Source organism: Lissotriton vulgaris, chromosome 8 (genome assembly GCF_964263255.1).
Source record: "Lissotriton vulgaris chromosome 8, aLisVul1.2, whole genome shotgun sequence".
Taxonomy (NCBI): Eukaryota; Metazoa; Chordata; class Amphibia; order Caudata; family Salamandridae; genus Lissotriton; species Lissotriton vulgaris.
In genome coordinates this window covers 1,073,190,780-1,073,211,117 of record NC_141696.1, presented here as the reverse complement: position 1 = coordinate 1,073,211,117, position 20,338 = coordinate 1,073,190,780, and positions in this window count along the sequence as shown.

The window sequence follows — 20,338 nt, the reverse complement described above, 5'->3', positions numbered from 1 at the left end:
AGATTAGGTGTGACTGGATGGGCTAGCACTCACAGGGTGGAAGGAAGGAGCAGGTCCCAAACTCACTCACCTCTGAATAGGTTGTTTCCTGTCTCCACCCAGGGGCCTAACAACCCTGCAGTGTCACATCAGACAGCTTGCACCCAGGGCAGAGGTAGCAGGGATATCCCTGCGTTTCTAAGCCAATCTCTAGTAGCTTCTCCCTCCTTCCAGAACCAGGGCAGCAAGGGTATAAAAGATGGACCTTAGACACCACCACTTCAGTACACTTCTGGATCTGTCAATATTATGCCAGCAAGAAGGACGGCTGTGCTGCAGAAGGACATCCACTCCTCTTGACTGCACTCTTCTGGGATCCTGTTTTGTTGTGCTGGCCTGCTGCCTGTGGCACTCCTGATTAAGTGAGAAGGACTGGACCTACATCTCTGGAACCCGGAACCTGAAATTACTCCATGGGCTATCTGGCTGGCCTCCTAATTGGAAGATTCGTGGACACAGCAGGCTTCCAACAACCTTGCATCTGTACCCGGACTCTGTCATCTGTGAGTCTACCCTGCCAAGTGCTGTCACCCTAGTCCTTGGAAGTAGGCCTAAGGTGCTCTGCCAGTATGTGGATCCAGCAAAACCAAACGTATCTAAGTTAGGTTTGATTGCTCTGTGCCAAGCTACCAGGGGGATAAGCTTAGGTTAATTTGGTGTTTCTTTGTGTGTTACCTGACAAACATTGTTGTTGCTACTTGACCACACCTCAGTCAACAGACAGCCCAATTTCTAACACTTGCCCCAGTGTTAATTTAAAATTGCTTTCCAGAGAATATTCATCAAGAATATTTTAGAGAAGAACTTTATGGGAAAGTAGTGAAAAACAGTGTGTTTTAAACATTTTTGGATTGCAACAATGGTGAAAACTAAATAGAATTCAGAGGTAATTTTAGAGGAGAAGTTGGGAAGGTCGCATAATGAATTTTACCATAAAGCTATGACAAATGATGGACAGGTCAGTTATATTTGATCAAAAGCACCAGTCAAAAGTGCATGTACTTCAAGCAGACTCCGATATTGGCATAGACCCCTCATATTTACAGGCAGGTTGTTTGAAAGTTGTTGTTCAAAAGGAGATATTCATTAAATATCGACCAGCAAGACAGATAGGCATGGTAAAGGATTGGTGTGGACACATATGCGGCCTGTAGCCTGGCTAAGTAAACTAGTTCCATTCCCTGTCAAAAGAGCTATCGATAGGCAGGCAGCAGAACTGCCTCTTAGGCTCTAAGTGGTCGTTTCAAGGTTTGCATCTAGAATCCTTCTCAATGATAACATCTCTTTTCGATAGTGCTTGCATGCTACCTTACTTTCAGATGCTACAGATTACTTCACTGCCAGAATTAGGAACATTCTTCACTTCTTTACAAGTAGTAGACTCCTTGCATAGAATCCTTAAGGTGGCACCCTCTATGTGGCTAACATTGCTTAGGCAACCATGCAATTTAATAAGCCACGAATGTAAAAAGCACAGAAGCCTACCATGTGTGCAAGAAATGGAAATGATTTACTTGCAGAAAGATTGTTCTGCATCACTATAGGTGCAGATAAAAATCAGGCACCATGTTATGAAACCGTTATGAAACTGCCATATTCAAAAGTACACTAGAAAGCCAAATCACCTTCATAATAGAATTTGGACTTCTCAGCAAACAGGTTATAATTTCCTGTGGCTATCCAGAAAATGTAGAATTTACTGATATCCATAACAAAAAGCCATCAGCACTTCTGAAAAAAAAGGCTTTAGCACTGCTCACCTAGAGCATGTAATAAAAAATAGCAAGCGGGTGCCATTGTTAAGCAATTTTCAAAATGTTGATCAAGTAATAGTGGTTAAACCTTATTAGGACTTTAAACATCTCTCTGCAAGTTAATCTTTTGATATTTCCCTAAAATCCCTTTTAGAAAATAAAGTCCAACATTGAGTATTGAAAACACATTGGGCCAGATGGATAGGCCAAAACATGATAAATAAATACATTCAATTTAAATTCTCTGATCACCATTTCTACATGTTTATCTAGCTCTCAATTTGGTTCTTTTGGCTCTGTTTGACTTTTTCTATCCTCTCCCCATCTCCTAATCTCTGTCTCCACTGCTTCTGTCAATCGTTTACCCATTATCCCTTTCTGAATGCTGCTGCATCTTTCTTCATATTCTTGTTTCTCCTGCTCTAGCTTGCCTTTTTATTTACTCTATTTTCTTTCTCTCAAACGTCTCTCCTTTTTCTAGAATAGCTATCTTCTTTTCTATCGTCTCTTTACTTATCAATATTTTTTTCTCTCTCTGGGTCTCTGTTCCATGGATAATGTATCTCAACTAAACACTCACGTAGCTGTGCATGGCAATTAGCAGCACCTGCCATCTTTCTTTGACCACTGTCCTTTTTGCTGTTCCCCATTTGAAGAAGCCTACCATCCTAGGTTCCTCCTAGAACTGAAGAAGTCCACTATGATCATGGAACAAATAAGTTAATGCAACATGGCCATCATATCCCTGCGACCTGCTGTCAATTCTTGTTTAACAGGACATCAGATTTCATGGATTTTGACTGCTTTAGGACAGGCGACAAACTGACGCCCCCAACACACTACCTTCACAGTGCAAAAGAATTCAATGGGTCATCCACAGTATTGGAAATTAAAAAAAAATATTGGTAAAAATATCTGATAAATTCCTTCTCAAAATCAAAGTTGAGAAACAAGTGAAATGGTTCCCAGGAGTTCCCAAGTTAAATTTTTTGTGTTTCTGAAATGCGTATCATGCTGTGCACGCTGATATTATACAGCAAACACAATTGAAAGCAGACTGCTCTACTGAAATCTTCTGAGATCCATAAATGTCTACCAAGCAGCGTTCCTACACTTCTCCTGATAGCAACTATACCCTACTTCTATCTCTGGGATTTTGCCCTGGATACAAAAGACTTCCTAAGCCCCCTAAGACACAGGGAAACAGCACAATTTTGCCTTGCAAATTTACCCATTCTGGTGCTAGCTGCAGTATTTTGGCCAGGGCTAGGATACAACCCAGGGAAAACTGCTAGACATTTCTGAAAGAAAGAAATCTAGGGTGGACTGGGTGTGTGTGGCTTGTATGGTTCTCAATTTACTTTCTTACCCTGAATGTCCTTCAAACACCAAAGTTTGGCTAAATCACAGATGTTCTTCAAAGTTCTGTAAAGGATCATTCTGTAATCCGTGAGGATCCATAAAATTCATACCACTCAACATTCCTACACTTCTCTAAGTAAAAACGCTTGCCCAAATGTTTGCCAAGTATTATGCATTTAGTACATTAATTAAATAGGACCTCATATCCTCAGTTCATTTGCTATGATCATAAATTAGATAAAGATAAAGAACAATTTCAAAGAAGTGAATAAATATCAAAAAGCAGAGTCATATTACACATTTCCTAAATTACAATAAATAAAATCAAAAAATGGTAGTCGATGTTCAATGAAGATTTCTAGAGACATCAATGCTTTCATCTTCAGCTGCCCTAATTATGGTTTCCACAATATTTGGTTCAGTGACATGAATCTGCAGTATGTTGACTCTGGCAGTATTAACTAGATATTAAAACATCTAATTTTGAAAGATAAATCATCTATAATAGCAACCCTTTGAGACATGGCAGGCTTTATTGGGTCATTTCAGATTCATATCCCTGCTAGTAAAGGTATTTGAACCACCCCTCAGCAATAGGCATATTACCTTACCAAACTATTGGGTTCCTTCAAACATAATACATTTTTTTAGAACATATACATTACCTCACCAGGGTATGTTTCTTAACAGGCCACTGTAGGCTGCAGCAGAGCGGTGTCAGTCAAATATAATTTGCACCTGACTTGCGATGACCCTGCCCCAGCCCAATAGGCTAATCAAAGCACCGTGCCCTATTGGGACCTGGAGTTTCCTGACTGAACATTGCTTCTGAATGACCGGTTGGTTTCGGTAGTAACAACGATGTATGTATTAGGAATAGAAAGTTCATGAAAGTTGCTGGCTTACGAACATGACTCAATGTCCTTTAATGGTGTGCTTTCTTTTCACACAACAAATTCTTGTTTGACATACTATATGTGAAAAGGGAAAAGGGAGTACAGCTAATGTCAATAAACTAGTGTTGGTAAAACCTTTCACATCAACTTCTCACACACAACACTGTCAACCAAAGGATGTTAATCAAGTCTACGGCTGCAGGTCCCATATATCTATACACTATGGCTGCTTCTTTATATCTCACAATGACGCTCAGATATGGAATGGTAGTAACAATGCCATCCCAGCAGATATCTCTACTTCTCTCTCCCTTCAATAATACCAGTTCAGGCCCAAAACTTTACACAAAATATCTGATTGGAAAGTAACCAGCGAAGCTGACTATCATGATAAGAAATACTATAAAGGAACCTGCAGAGATTCTCAAAGGTGCCAGTGTTGTAAAAAAACACAAACTGCATGTGTATTTTTCCTCACAGCTCATCAACCACTACATTGCTACGTTCTGCATTCAATAACACAATAACCGCTCATCAGGGGTCATTACACACAACATCGAAACAGTTCCCACATAGGATCACAAAACAAGTACAACATCGTTCGAACTACACACCGGCCTATATGGCATATGCTGCCCATGCACGTAATTGCTTCAAGGCCAGGCATAGGGCTAGGATGTGCTATGTAAATGCTGCAATACAATACAATGCAATGCAATTCAATATTTATCATTTGTGCATCACTAAAATCTGTTTTGATCCTATTGAAATCTTTGTTTCCCTCACAATTCAGAATTACACAACAAATCATGCTTCATTTGTGTTTTTTTAATTGCTGATTTATGTTGAAGTATTTGTACAGTTCTTTTACAGGTATTTGCTTTTTTTGAGTATTAGAAACAAATTGATTCTCTACAGTCTTTAGTTTCTCAACTGCAGTAAGCAGGGCCATTGGAATTATGCAAATTAGCATATTTAACCTACCTATAAGTCCCTAGTGTATGGAACAATAGGTATCCAGGGCCCATGAGTTAAATGCCACCAGGGAATTGCAGCACATGTTGCATGTTGTCCCTCCACTACAGTAACAAATTAAAACATGACTGCAGGCCTGTCTCCAATAGACTGGCTGTGCAGGTTGAACCTGCAAATTTGTCCTGCCAAAAAAAAACTTTGACAGGCCGAAGCCTTCCTTTTAAATATCAATGTCACATCTAAGTATGCCTTAAATGCCCATAAGGCAGGTTGGATGATATTTGAAAGAAGGACATGTAAACTTTTAATGTTCTTACAATGCCAATGCCCTAAAAGCTATTTTCATAGTATCAGGGTTAGCTGTTCCATAGGATAGTATCGGGGACACTTTATTAAAGTTAGTAAAGTTATCTACGCTTAAGAACCAGATAAAAAGTAAACTCTCTTACAAACTCTATTCATTGATAAAGTCAGGTTTGAAACATATTTTGCAAATGGTACTTTAAAAAAATCACCTCTAGTGTGCCTAAAACCTGTAGAAGACCATTTGCATGAGTGTCTAGCCGTCAACCAGAAGCAGAATACCTTCTTTATTAGGTGTAAATTGGCTCCCAAAGCTGAGACATAAGTCTTGGGTGTGGGGAGGTATTTTGTTCCTCTGGCAGTACGACTATCGGGGCTGTGCCAAAGAGCTTAATTATATTCAAACGGGCCTGCCCTGTTTCAAGCAAATGTAGCCCACTCCTGAGCCTGCCCTCTCTCTAGTTTCCTCCTGGCTAGCCTGCTAGCCTAGCACCAATCCCAGTGGGAAAGGAGCTGCCCCAATACCCGGTTTTGAGTGATTATAGGGAAGGTCTTGCTCTTTTCCCTGGTGACACCTCTAGGGTCGGCGAAGAAGTTCCACACAAGGGGGTAAAGGTTCTGCCATCTTGGTTTTATGTAGAGAGTGGAAATGTGGGATTGTTTTCACAAGGGCATACAGGAAATGCTGCACAAATATGCAGTATTACAACTGGAACCTTTTTCCCTATTGGTTAGGGAGGAGTCCTGAGTCACACCCACCCACAGGCTAGTGCACAACATTAATGTGGCATATCTGGGCACTTATTTCAAAACAATCCTGGATCCATGGTAGACAAAAGAAGGCCAACACCTGCTATTGTGACCTATTAGGAAATCCATAAGGGTTGGACCTGCTCCCACTTGTACAGAGGACTAAGCAGTAGAATCCAAGAGCCAGATGGCTAACCTTATGTTTACCTACTAGGACACAAAAGCTGCAAGAAGGCACCTTTACTGAAGAGCCCATGTGACCAGTTTCAACTGAACCTGCCCTGGACCCTGCTGGGGGCTTCTGTTGTAGCGAGTTGCAACCGCAAGTGCTTTTTCTGACATTCTGGAACCCTGGGCTGGTGTTACAGTGTATTCTTCCTCCCCATACTGCAAAAGCTGGGCAAATGTTTGCCAGTTTTTAAGCACCGGACCTCCATCAGAGCTGTCAATGTTAATTCATTAGGTCAATCTAGCGTATTGGTCTAACCAGCTAAAAAGATCTGTCTTCTAGGAAAATTTAAAATTAAGATCATAGGGGGCTTCACTGAGACTAACGTCGAGCCTAAGCTGATTGACGGTGAGATCTCCTGTGTACAGATGTCAAACTTCACCCACTTGGAGCTTTTCCCACCTTTGTGAACAGCAACTTCGCGACCCCACTCTTCAGTAACTTATCATTATCAAACACTGACTAGATTCCAGCTTGTAGCTATACCTCTGACAACTTGTCAATGACCACCTTTTCTCCAGAACAGTGTCTTAGTCTGAAGCTATTCAGAAAAGGGGGTGTTGATGAACAGAGTGTCTGAATTAAGCAGACCACTCTTACCCAGTCCAAAGATCAGGGCTTGATCCATCACCGTTATTTATCTCAGTGCACCATCCCAGCTCAGAACCTGGCTATATGCAAATCAGTCTGTCCCTGGCCCAGTGCATCATGGGACCAGGGCAGACTAAACTACCAAGCCAATTCTTCACCAGAAAGGAGACAAGCTACCGGGGACCGGTTTCTGGCATTTCAGCCGTCTTCGGCCCGGCTTGCTTGAATCCTGATGGTGCAGTGAGAAAGGGACTCATGTCTGAGTATACCCTGCCACACCTATAGTGGCCAAAAACTGAAGCTAGCTCTTTGACCGGGACAAACCTGGGTCCCATACCTGACCCGCGCTCCATTGCAGTTGGCCTCATACCTTACCTGTGTCCTGGGTATCTGTTGCTTTCTGGCACTATGTTTATAATAAACTTTTTAAAAATGCATATCTCTGGTTCCCCTTATTGGACTCTTGTTGTTTTGGATTATTTCTCTCATTAAAATATTCTCTATTTTTATAAATTGGACTGGGGTTTTTAATGTATGGTGTTTTTTACTTTTTAAACTGTTGAGAAAAGTTTTAAATGTTTTGCACATATTCCTAAATTAAGCCTGTCTCCTCTACCCACAGCTACCAGTAGTAGAGGTCAGGTTTAAAGAGTGGTGGTTTTCCTATTAGGGCTCCAGGGCTATGCCCCCCTTGTTCTAACTAGAGCGAATAATAATAATTTATTCACTTTTGGTATAAAAAGTAAATACTATCCAGCAGCAGCCTAAGACAGCTCTGAAGAGAGAATTTCTAATGTCTGGTGCAGGCACAAGAAGGTGCGTGGACCAGCCATCAGAGATTATTCAGGGCTGTTGAAACCCCCAGCCCTGGCATGTTTCAGTGCCTTCCAATCTGTGATGTTGTAAAGCATCACAGATAAAGTTAACAATGGGCATTGCAGGTTGAAGTCCTGCAGTGCCTGTCGCAATATGTCAATCATCCAGTCACCCTATCTCCTTCCCAACTCATCACAGAGTTGGGAAGGAGTGGGCGAATGAGCAGAAACTGAAATTCTGAATCAGCAACTGCAGAGGTTTGAGGTTTCATTCTCAAGTGTCTGAAGCTAAAAGAAATAGCAGGGGGGGCCTGCACAGACAGCAAGGTAAGTAAAATATGTTTTTAAATATATTGTGTATGTATGTGTGAGAGTGTGTGTCTATGAGATCCTATGTATATGTGAGCATGTATTGGTGAATAAAGTGAGTATCAGTGAAGAAGTGAGTCAAAGTGAGTATGTGTGAGAGTGTGTGTCTATGAGATCCTATGTATATGTGAGCATGTATTGGTGAATAAAAGTGAGTATCAGTGAAGAAGTGAGTCAAAGTGAGGGCAATGCGTGATAAGAAGAGTTAGTACAAGTGAGAATGAATGAGTGAGTAAGAATGTTAGGGAGTTTAACTGAATGCTACTGTGTGTGAGACTAGGTGAGTCAAGTCTGGATGAGAATTAATGTGTCTGAGGGAATTTGAGGCAGAATGAATGTGAATTAGTAAGTCTGAGTGATTATGAATGAGCCAGAATGAATCAGAATGAGCTTGACTGAGGCTGACTGTGAATGAGTAAGACTGAGTCACAGTGAGGCTGAGTGAGTCAGCGTAAGTGAGAATGGGAGGGACTAAGTGTGAATGAGTGAAACTGTATCAGTGAGTCTCATTGAGATTGATTCAGAATGAGTAGGACTCTGTCATTCAGGGAGTACTAGTGAGTTAAGGGGGGAAACCCCGCTAAGCTAGGTGAGAATGAGTTAGACTGAGGGCAATGAGTGATTTAGACTGAAACTGAGTCAGTCTCAGTGATTCTGAATCAGAGTGACAATGTGTGGGTCAGAATGAGTGAGACTGGGTGGGACTGAGAGCGAATGAGTGTGACTGATTGAGTACGAGCGAGTCACAGTGAAATTGAGTGAATCAGTGGGAGTGATTGAAGCAGGGAGCATTAGTGAGTCATGGGGATAATCCTCAGGGAAACTAGATAATAATGAATGAAACTGATCAGGAAACGAGTGAGTCAGTGAGAGTGAGTAAAAATGGGTAAGACTAAGTGAGTCAAACTGCGATTGAGTCAATCAGAATAACTTAGAATGAGTTGGATTAAGTGAGAGTAACTGAGAATGAGTAAGACTGAGCGGGTCAGAGTGAGAATGAGTGAGAGTGCATGAGTCAGTGAAACTTAGCTAAAGGAAGCAAAAGTAACTGCGAGTGTGACTAATGACCAAAACCGAATGAGAATCAGTGAGAGCTTAAGATTGTCTGCAAACCAGTGTAACTTAATCCCTCCAAGTAAGTGAGTCAGGCTTACTCACTCGATTTCAAACCAAGGATAATGCCTCACCACCTTTAATGGTCACCAGCGTCCACTGGGTTTAAATTACTTAAAACCTTTACTGGAATTAACGAGAATAGTTTCATCATTACTTGTGGTGTACTGCCATCCACCCCAGCTAATAACCCACTTTTCCACCAAGTCATCTGTTGTTTTTGATTAAAAAATAAAAAATATTTAGAGAATGGTTTTTGGCAGTATTTTCAGTAGTTCATATGTATATTGTTTTGTTAGCAGTGCACGTTCCAAACCAACGAATGTTCTGCATTCAATCTTCATTAGTGCATTATATTACATTTAAAACATTAGTTTATGATGAACCTGACTGATGAAAGGTGGAACATGCAGCGTTACCCATTATCCGTTTTTGATATGTCACTTGAATGCAAGTAAAATACGAAACACATAACATTTTCAGCAGATGGTTTTCTAGAGGCTAAAGGTTAAACTGCAGTTCCCTCATTTTCTCCAAAATAAATGGTTTCTGTTCATTAGCATGCCGGCACAGTTGATAATATCATTCCTAAACTGAAGGTTAAGAAGAGGTTTATAAACCAAGAAAAAAAAAGACGTTCGACGCGTTTGCTTAGAATAAATGAGCCTGGTTTATGCCACAGATCTTACCACTGAAGGCTAATGAGCTGACTTGTACTCATTCCAGATTTGTAAAATCATCTTAATAGTCATCACTATAAATACCCAGTGGTATCTTTAGGCTTTGGAATAGCAGGTTTAAGGAGTTAAATTGCAATTGCTTCAGAGAGGCTTTCTGCTGTAGCACTAGAAACGTTTGCAGCTAAATATTTCAGAGGCAGTGCAGATAAATGCATTAGTATCTCAATGAAGCAAGAACATGAGAAGATGAGTCCGACAATTGAGAAAAAATATTTGAAATGGCGACCTAAAGAAGTGGTTTTTCAAATACAGATTTATTTTTTTAAGATTACTACTTTGCAGCATGATTATTTTGTATTAATATCACTTCTCATGATCTTATTTTGAAATGTCACTTCATACACATTCGATCCTACATCACACGATGGTGATGTAGTGCAACAGTGTGCCCAAGTTTAAACGTGCTGGGGCATTCTTCTACATTTGTTACTTCATGGCGTGTATTGATTAGCCACCCCTTATTTGATTCTAAACAACTTTAAATGTGCATAGGTACACATTCTAATGATGCTTAACTAAAAATAAGTTCTTTACACTCAATATATATTATGATCAAATCCAAATTAGTACGCATTTGATTCACCACGGAAGAATAAAAGGCCGAGTCAAAGCCAACCTTCCTGGGATTTGCAAACTTCAGATCACACAGATCTCCAGAGCAGGCATTCAATGCTCTGAGCTATCTTTCCTGCTATAGGGGATACGTTTGAGTTCTGTCTGACTAAATGTAACGCCGGGTATTATATATTTGGGTGTTGGTTCTGTAACTTGTTAAGTTTGTGAAGCTTTCATGTGCTCATTGGACCCGAGCCATATTACTAAAACTGCTCAATAAGTGTGCAAAATAAGTAATGATGAATAAGGCATATCAAGAGGTGTGCACACCGAGAGCCGAAAGGAAATACGTTTTTCATTCGTTCTGAGTTACTCTTGACCTGTGCACCTAAATGCAGAGGTATTCTGAACCACATGGGGAGCATAACGCAAGTTTGTTGTCATCAAAGAGGTGAGTAATACAGCATCCTCTCCAGTCCAGGAGCATGCAAATGAATATGCCTCATGTAGTACATGTGAGTTGATATTCTAGTCTTTCTCAGGAATGCTTAATGCTTACCTTTTGCAGAATCGTCTACCGCCTCTGCACCTTATTTACCACACCACACACAGAGCGCTGGATTGTACGTCTTCCTGAGCATACAATCCCACTTTGCTCTCTGATGACGTCATAACCGTTAATAACCACACCTTAACACCTCTCAGCAAGTTACATACCTCCTCCATTAAGTCTGCCAAGAACTGCAAGGGTTGCAGCATGTGAAGTCTCACAACACTACATCTTCCAATTTGTTAAATAAATAGTACACATAACAATTACATTACATTTCTTCGATGAGTTGTCACCGTGCTTGCATTAGTCAGCCAGATCGAGGAGCAAGAACTTGTTGCGACTCAGTCTGTTCATGCACCGATGGCACAGCTTCTGATGCTTGATGTGGACTGTCAGGTAGGTCTGCCTTATTCTTAGGTGCAGGAGCTGAAGATCGCAGTGGTAGGTGCTTAAAATGTGACGAGTCCTGTGTGCTGGGCTGTCTGTGATGATGTACAGTCACCATGTGTCCTTTGCATGTCGAAACTCTCAGAGGATCAACAACAAATTGGATCTGTGCATTCCACTTTCACCTCTGCTTGACTAGGACTAAGTCACCTTCATGACTGTCATTAGGGCTCTCCAACACAGATCAGCATATGTCTTCATTTTGCACTTTCGAGAAGTGTAGGTGGCACAAACTTTGTCAGCACTCAAGGATCAGTCTACTGTCCATTGTGGCAGCATGGTTCCAATCGCACTCTCAAATAGCAAGATGCCGGACTTTCACCCAATTTGGAGTGGAGAGTTATATGATAAGCACGGAGGGCTTGACACAGGCTTGCTTTATTTCAATCCACTCAATCAATGTTCGCTGAATTAGTCTATTAAGTGTACCCATCAATCGTTTGACAATAACATTTGCTTTGGGCCATGGAAGCATCCTCTTTTGATGCTTGAAATTCATTCTCACTACGAACTCTCAGAATTTCTTGTTGAATGGCATACAATTGCCAGATTTGAGAATGGTGGGGATACCCCACACTGCAAAGATGATGTTCAGCCGCTCACTGACCTTGTCATGGGTTGTTTATGATAACTCCTCTACCAAAGAGAAACGTGAATACACTTCAAGTGACTACTATGAAAGATGTCTATTTCCTAGGGGCCCAAAAAATCAACTGCAATCCTTTCCCAAACTTTTGTAGGGCGGTCAGACATAGTGAATGTTGCAGCACTTTGGGGAAAAGGCAGATGCAAAGATGTCACTCTTTTAGTTCCCTCTCACCTTGTTTATCTAAACAGGGGAAACACACTTAGTCTCTTAGGGCTCTTTTGGTAGGAACAATGATCTCGTTCATGGCCTAGTTCACTGACCTGTTGTCTTAGGCTCTCAGATATGACAATTCTGTATATTTTTTAATTGTCAGTAAGAGGTTGAATACTCCTTCTTCAAGATTGAGTTAGAATGATATCTTTGATGATAAGCATGTTCTTCTAAGCATTAGTGACATCAATTATCTGTTCAATTGATATGGCTATGGGTGTACTGGACTTCACTCCTCAGCTGTTTTGGATGTTGAACTGTGACAATTTGGTCAATACAAGTGAAAAATAATGAGCAAGGGTTTGGTTTTAACTGACTCGTGTACAATGGCATAGTTTTACTATTACAGTCTCAATTCCTGCCTGTCACTGCAAGGGGCCATCTTGGCTTTCAAATTCTAAAGATGGTGAGTAGCGCTTGGTGGTCTGTAATGATGGTGAAATGCTTTCTTTACAGAAACACTAGAAAATGTTTGCAGGCCCACACTACAGCCAATCCGTCCTTCTCCGGCTTAAAGTAGGCATGTCTTTGTCAGACAGGCTCCGACTGGCATAGGCCACATTCAATAGACCATTTGAATGGACAGTTAATTTTGTCAACTCTCTAAATGGGGCACTTTCCATAGTAAAATAATGAATTTACCTTCATTAACAACTGGTTATTCCTAAAAAGGATCGAGGAGTAGGCCTAGGGCCGTCGACATCGAATCTGGGGAACTGAGTTCGAGTCATGGCAATGACGCTGAAAATCCTATGATTCTGGGCAAATCACTTATTTTCCCTGTGCCTAACAAAAATAAATATGTCCTCATGTAATGCAACTGGTGCTATGTAAAGCGCTCTGATACCCGATTCCAGTCAAGTTTGCGCTATATAAAACTCTGTTAAATAATAAATAGTAACATCTTGCGGGGGGCAAGTAGCTGACAAAACATTCACTTTATCAGGGTCAGGAGTAATTTCCCCATCAGAAAAAATGTGTCCAAAGAATTTAAGTTTGGTCTAGTAAAACTCCCACCTTGTTGCATGCAGAGTGAGACCTGCATCAGCACGCAATTGGCACACTTGTATAAGAGCCTTATCATGCTCTTTTTGCATTGCTCCAAATACCAGTATATCATCACCTTAGTTAAAAGCATTTGTGACAGGTTGAAATTTTCAACGTATAACATCCTGACTTATTTCTGCAGCTGACGACACTCCAAATGTAACCTTTTTAATCTGAACAAATCAACATGAGTCAAAAAAGTAGTGATTTACCTGCAATTTTTGTCCAACTCAAGGTGATGATATCCCTTGTTCAGGTCAAGAAGGGAGAAAACCTTGGCAGGGTTCAATTCCATATCCATTATGGGTGGACCAAGATATCTTTCGCTCTTCTTTGCTTTGTTGGTCTGGCACATATCAACACAGATGTGAACGGTACCCTCACTGTCCTTTTTTGGCACCACCACTATTAGCAACACCCATGATTTAGGACCCCTAGAGTGCTCAATGATGTCATGCTTCAAACAGCATTTCTAGTTCATTCTCAATTAATTCTTGCAAGTTGAAAGCAGCTTTGCTGTGCCTCTGAGAAACAGGGCGAACTTCCTCATGGATGTGAAGTCACACTTTCATTGTCTTGAGCCTGCCAAATGCGTGAAATAACAACTGGACTGACTCACATCTTCTGACTGAGTGTGGAAGTTGTAATGGATTGATTCCAGTCAGTGGCCAAACTGAGTATGCAAGCATTCGATGAAGCTCCCTGAAGTACATGAGTTGGCGCTTACACCGATACAGCTTTCTGTTTCAAAGTCGCTGTGAATTATGTTTGACTCTGAAACAGTTTAGAAGCGGCCCACGTATATATTTTAATTTTTGAGTGGTTGAGGTGTAGCACAGGAAATAAGTTGTTGAACTTTTTGGCTGACATGATGTTAATCAATGCACCACTGTCTATAATAAAGGTAATGGGGCAACCGTTGACCTTTATTGGAATTTTGTAATTTGTTCTACCTTGCAAGCAGCCAGACCTACATTTGCCGGTCGTTTGTTGGTCGATGCCATCAGTTCACATTCATCTCCTTTAGTGGTGATAGATAATGATATTGACAATCCTCTGTAGTATAAACTCAACCGTTAGCGACTTTGTATGGTTTCTACTTTTCGTAACTGATGGCGAGAATGCTTCTGTAACATTCTGGCAGCCGTTTTCTCTTCTGGCTGCTAGTTTCTCTTTTGCTTTGCAAGTTGTTATGAAGTGGTTCTTCTTCCCACAACCTTTACATGTTTGGCCCATGGCTGAACATTTGCCTTCATGTGGAAATAAAAACCCACATTAGAAACACAACCTTCTGTTCTCTGTAGATGGCTTCTTGCATGTGTCTTATCGGTGTTTGGTCTTATTCTTCATGGTCAACACTGATTCACTTTTCACTGTTCCAGCCTCCATGTCAGTGACTTGTTGATCCGCTCTTTCTTTGGCCCTGGCCTGGAGGCCATTAGTACGTTCTCTATGCTGAGCATCTCTCTCAACATTGATTCCCGGAATGAGTCTGAAAGACAGACATAGATAACTCAGAGACATACGGCTTCTTCATCATTGAATTCACTAAACTTGCAATGTTTGATAAGTACATTAGGTCTTCCAACAAACTCATCCACTGTTTTACCAGCATGCTTGACTGAAAATGTACCTTTCATGGATAATAATTGGTTTCGGATTGAACATGGCTTCAAATGCTTCCTTGATTTGATGGTATGATACTTCATCAGCTTCTAATATTTTCTCCAGCACTTCTTTTACTCAATCACCAGCAAGGTTCTTTAGGTAGTTCATGATTTTCTTATCATCTACTTCTTTTAGGGCATCTATGAAACAATTGAATGTCTAGATCAATTCAGCCCATCTGGCACCAATATTCAGCTTTTTGGCGATGTTAAAGGGTAGTGGTGGTTTGAGAAATGCTGCAGCACCACATTTTGCGCTTCTTTCAGCATCCATTGAAAATGTCATGATTCCGAAGGCTTTTTGGTGTGCTGGATGCTACTTGCTGCTATGCATGCATCAGCGGCTCATCCCGGCTTGGTCGTCACACCTGACTTGAAACCTATGGCACTTCCATCGGTAAACAGACAAAATATCGAGTCCTTTATTTCAACTTGCACTAATGTCGAGTGCAGAATATCGGTGTACAAAAATATAGACTGTTAGAATATCGTTGTAAGGAATATAGATTTTAAGGTAAGTATTATTGTTTTTAACAATATCGAAGTTATTAATATCGAAGTCATTAATATTGTTTGCAAAAATATAGTTGTTAAAAATATCATTTTTTAGTTAGTGTTATGTATTTTAGTATTCGTTTTAAATGTATGTGTTCTATTTTTTTGCCTTAGTATTGCATTTGTTTTTTAATATATGTACATTTTCAGAAGTTATTAATTTTATTTTAAGTAAATACTGCGTTTTAGTTCGGTAGCGGGTTGTGGGTATATAGGGGAATAGGGTGGGAAGTAATTTAAATATAATAAATGTATTAATAATTGTGAGAAGTTTTAATTATATTTTAATAAAAGTTTGCCTTTTAGTTCCGTAGAGAGTTGTGGGTTGATAGGGGAATAGGGTGGGAATTAATGTAATTATAATTAATTAATTATTATTTTGTATTAATTAATATGTATGTCTTTATTATTTTTTATTGTAAATGATGGTAATTAGTGTATTATTTATAAATTGGTTGATAATTATTATTAATTAATTGATAATTATGTTAATTGTGTAATTTTTATGAGGAGCGGGTTGTGTGTTGATAGGGGAGTAGGGTGAAAAAAAATGTAATTATACTTAATTAATTAATATTTTGTATTAGTTAATATTTGTGTATTTAATATGTATTATTGTTAATTGTGGTAATTCATGTATTCTTAATTATTTATTATTTGGTTGTTAATTATTATTAATTAATTGGTAAATATGTTAATTGAGTATTTTTTTTAGGAGAGGGTTGTGGGCTGATTGGGGAGTAGGGTGGGAAGTAATTTAATTTTAATACATTTTTTAATATTTGTATAATAACATTTAGTGAATGTTATTTTATATTGTTAATTGTGTGAATACATGTTTCATTATTTTTTTATTTTGCTTTTTAATTGTTATTAATTAATTTGTTAATTGTTAACTAATTATGTTAATTGTGTCATGTTTTTCCACTTTGGTGGTGTCAATTATAGGGGATTATGGTGGGAGGTAAATTAGTTATAATTAATTAATTATTTCTTAATTAATGCTAATGAATTAATTAAAATTAAATATGCTAATTGTGGAATTATTTTGATATCTGAGTTGTGAGGTTTATAGTTGTAAATGGTGAGAAGATTTAAAAAAAAAATCTATGATTTGATGTTAACTGTTATTAATTATTCATGTAAAATTAGTAATGGAAATTGTGTAAAAAAATAAGTGTGTGTTTTGGTGTTTATTGGGGTAGAGGGTGGAAAGTAATTTAGTTGAAATAAATTAAACATTAGTTGATCATTAATATTTATGTTATTAATTGATAAATATTTTTAGTAATTGTTTTGTTTTTATTTTGTTTGGGGATTTAGGTTTAATAGCTGTAATGTTTGGTTTTATCCCCTCCGCTATCCAACACTTTCTCTACTGTTGCACTTGCTGGAGTGGGAACAGTAATTTTTGTCCCTCCGCTATCCAACACTTTCCCTAGTGTTGCATTCATTGGAGTGGGAATGTTAAATTATTTGGGGTAGATGGTGGAGTGAGAATAGTAATTTTCATTTCTCTGCTATCCAATACTTTCCCTACTGTTGCACTTGCTGGAGTGGGAATAGTAATTTTATCCCCTTCGCTATCCAACACTTTCCCTACTGTTGCACTAATTGGAGTGGGAATAGTAAATTATTGCCCTCCACTGTGCATTACTTTCCCTACTGTTGAACTCTCTCTGGAGTGGGCATAGTAATTTTTTACCTCCGCTATCCAACACTTTCACTACTGTTGCACTCCCTGGAGTGGGAATAGTAATTTGTATGTCTCTGCTATCCAATACTTTCCCTACTGTTGCACTTGCTGGAGTGAGAATATTAATTGAATCCCCTTCACTATCCAACACTTTCCCTACTGTTGTACTCATTGGAGTGGGAATAGTAATTTTTACTTCTACGCTATCCAACACTTTCCCTACTGATGCACTTGCTGGAGTGGGCCTAGTAATTTTTTCCCCTTCGATATCCATTACTTTCCCTACTGTTGCACTCATTGGAGTGTGAATAGCGAATGATTCTTTTCCGCTATCCAACACTTTCCCTAGTGTTGCATTCATTGGAGAGGAAATAGTAAATTATTCCCCTCCTCTATCCAACACTTTCCCTACTGTTGCACTCCCTGGAGTGGGAATAGTAATTTTAACGTGTACGCTATCCAACTCTTTCCCTATGGCTACACTTAATGTAGTGTAAAATGTAGTTCTTGAGAAAATTGAATTTGAAATTTTTCAAATGGCATTTTCAATGGGATCTTCAGACACGGCTACAGCCCGAACGGCTGAACGGAATTACACCAAACTTGGCAAAATGGTAGGGACAGGTATGCAGTAGTGCCTTTTCTATATTTGGTGAAAATCCCTATAGTAGTTGTTGAGAAAATAGAATTTGAGCAAATTATATATCTCTATGCGCTCACCGTACGCGTACGTGCGCGTACCCTTACGTGCGCGAGCAAGTTTCTGATAGTGTTGTATTGATGAGTGACTGTATGTATGAGTGATTCTATGGGTGAATGAATGAATGTGTGTGTAGACCTAGGAATCAGTGAGTGCGTATGTAGTATCTGCTATTGGTGTGTCAATGGTTTCAAAAATGGTAGTCTGTATTTAACAGTGGGTGTATCAAAGGTTATTTTAGAGTGTGAGGAGGTGCATCGTATTATCACATGAATGATATCATCAGTGATGTCATCAGTGATGTCAAATGAGATGTCATCAGTGATGTCATTTGAGATGCCATCAGTGATGTCACTGACCATGTCATGAATGATGTAATATGTGACATCATCAGCAGTGGATTGCGGGTGCGCGAAATATAGTTAGTACAACTAACTATATAGGAGCAATTTCAATGGTTTTTTAAATGCTAATTCCTAACTATATAAGGCCTGAAACCTATGGTTTTTTAAGTGAATATATATATATATATATATATATATATATATATATATATATATTCACTTAAAAAACCATATATATATATATATATATATATATATATATGCCACAAACACGTGCACATTCGGTCACGTAAGCCAGACCACACCAGCGATACTGTCAAAGAAATGTTTCTTTATTTCAAGATTAAAAATGGCATGACGCGTTTCGAGTGCAGGACTCTTTCTCAAATGCCGTTTTGCTGCCACAGGTGGGTTCGTTAGATTTATATAACGGGGCTGTAGACATTGAAAAAGGACTCAGTCCATTATGTCCAGACTTTAAGGGAGACAGTTGCACTTATTTCTTACTTTTTTACTCGTTAAAGTTAATTTTTTCAAGCCCAGTGGCAGAGTTGAATTAACATCCCTTCGTTACCAAGTTCGTGGAACCCATGTTGGTGACTTACTGGTTCACTTTTCTATGCAGGGACTTCAATACCCATAGTGCATTTCACAACTGTTCCGTTTTTGCTTTGCTGGTTTTCAATGCTGATCTCGGCGAAGCCTCACCTTTAGCGCCGAGAGCTGGGTGCAATTGATGCCTTTAGAAGGAAAGTTCCGTTTCCCAGTCTTGGTGCGCAGGTAAGTGGTTCACTACCATCGAGGCAGACGCGGTCTTCAGTACGCCGTGTCGAGGTTCATACCTCAACAAATCCTAGCTGCTGACAAGTTCAGTTACTCCGTTTGGAGGCGGGCCACCATCCGTAGCCCTTCCATCACGCACATCATTTCTGTCCTCTTCGCAGCCGGGGGGCTCCCAATTAAGCTTCACGCTTCCTCCCAGTAGTCTGACAAGGGGATGCCTCTCCCAAGCGGATCGGGGCTGGATCTCGTAGTGTGTCAGACACTACAGTTGTATGCCACAAACACGTGCACATTCGGTCACGTAAGCCAGACCACACCAGCGATACTGTCAAAGAAATGTTTCTTTATTTCAAGATTAAAAATGGCATGACGCGTTTCGAGTGCAGGACTCTTTCTCAAATGCCGTTTTGCTGCCACAGGTGGGTTCGTTAGATTTATATAACGGGGCTGTAGACATTGAAAAAGGACTCAGTCCATTATGTCCAGACTTTAAGGGAGACAGTTGCACTTATTTCTTACTTTTTTACTCGTTAAAGTTAATTTTTTCAAGCCCAGTGGCAGAGTTGAATTAACATCCCTTCGTTACCAAGTTCGTGGAACCCATGTTGGTGACTTACTGGTTCACTTTTCTATGCAGGGACTTCAATACCCATAGTGCATTTCACAACTGTTCCGTTTTTGCTTTGCTGGTTTTCAATGCTGATCTCGGCGAAGCCTCACCTTTAGCGCCGAGAGCTGGGTGCAATTGATGCCTTTAGAAGGAAAGTTCCGTTTCCCAGTCTTGGTGCGCAGGTAAGTGGTTCACTACCATCGAGGCAGACGCGGTCTTCAGTACGCCGTGTCGAGGTTCATACCTCAACAAATCCTAGCTGCTGACAAGTTCAGTTACTCCGTTTGGAGGCGGGCCACCATCCGTAGCCCTTCCATCACGCACATCATTTCTGTCCTCTTCGCAGCCGGGGGGCTCCCAATTAAGCTTCACGCTTCCTCCCAGTAGTCTGACAAGGGGATGCCTCTCCCAAGCGGATCGGGGCTGGATCTCGTAGTGTGTCAGACACTACAGTTGTATGCCACAAACACGTGCACATTCGGTCACGTAAGCCAGACCACACCAGCGATACTGTCAAAGAAATGTTTCTTTATTTCAAGATTAAAAATGGCATGACGCGTTTCGAGTGCAGGACTCTTTCTCAAAT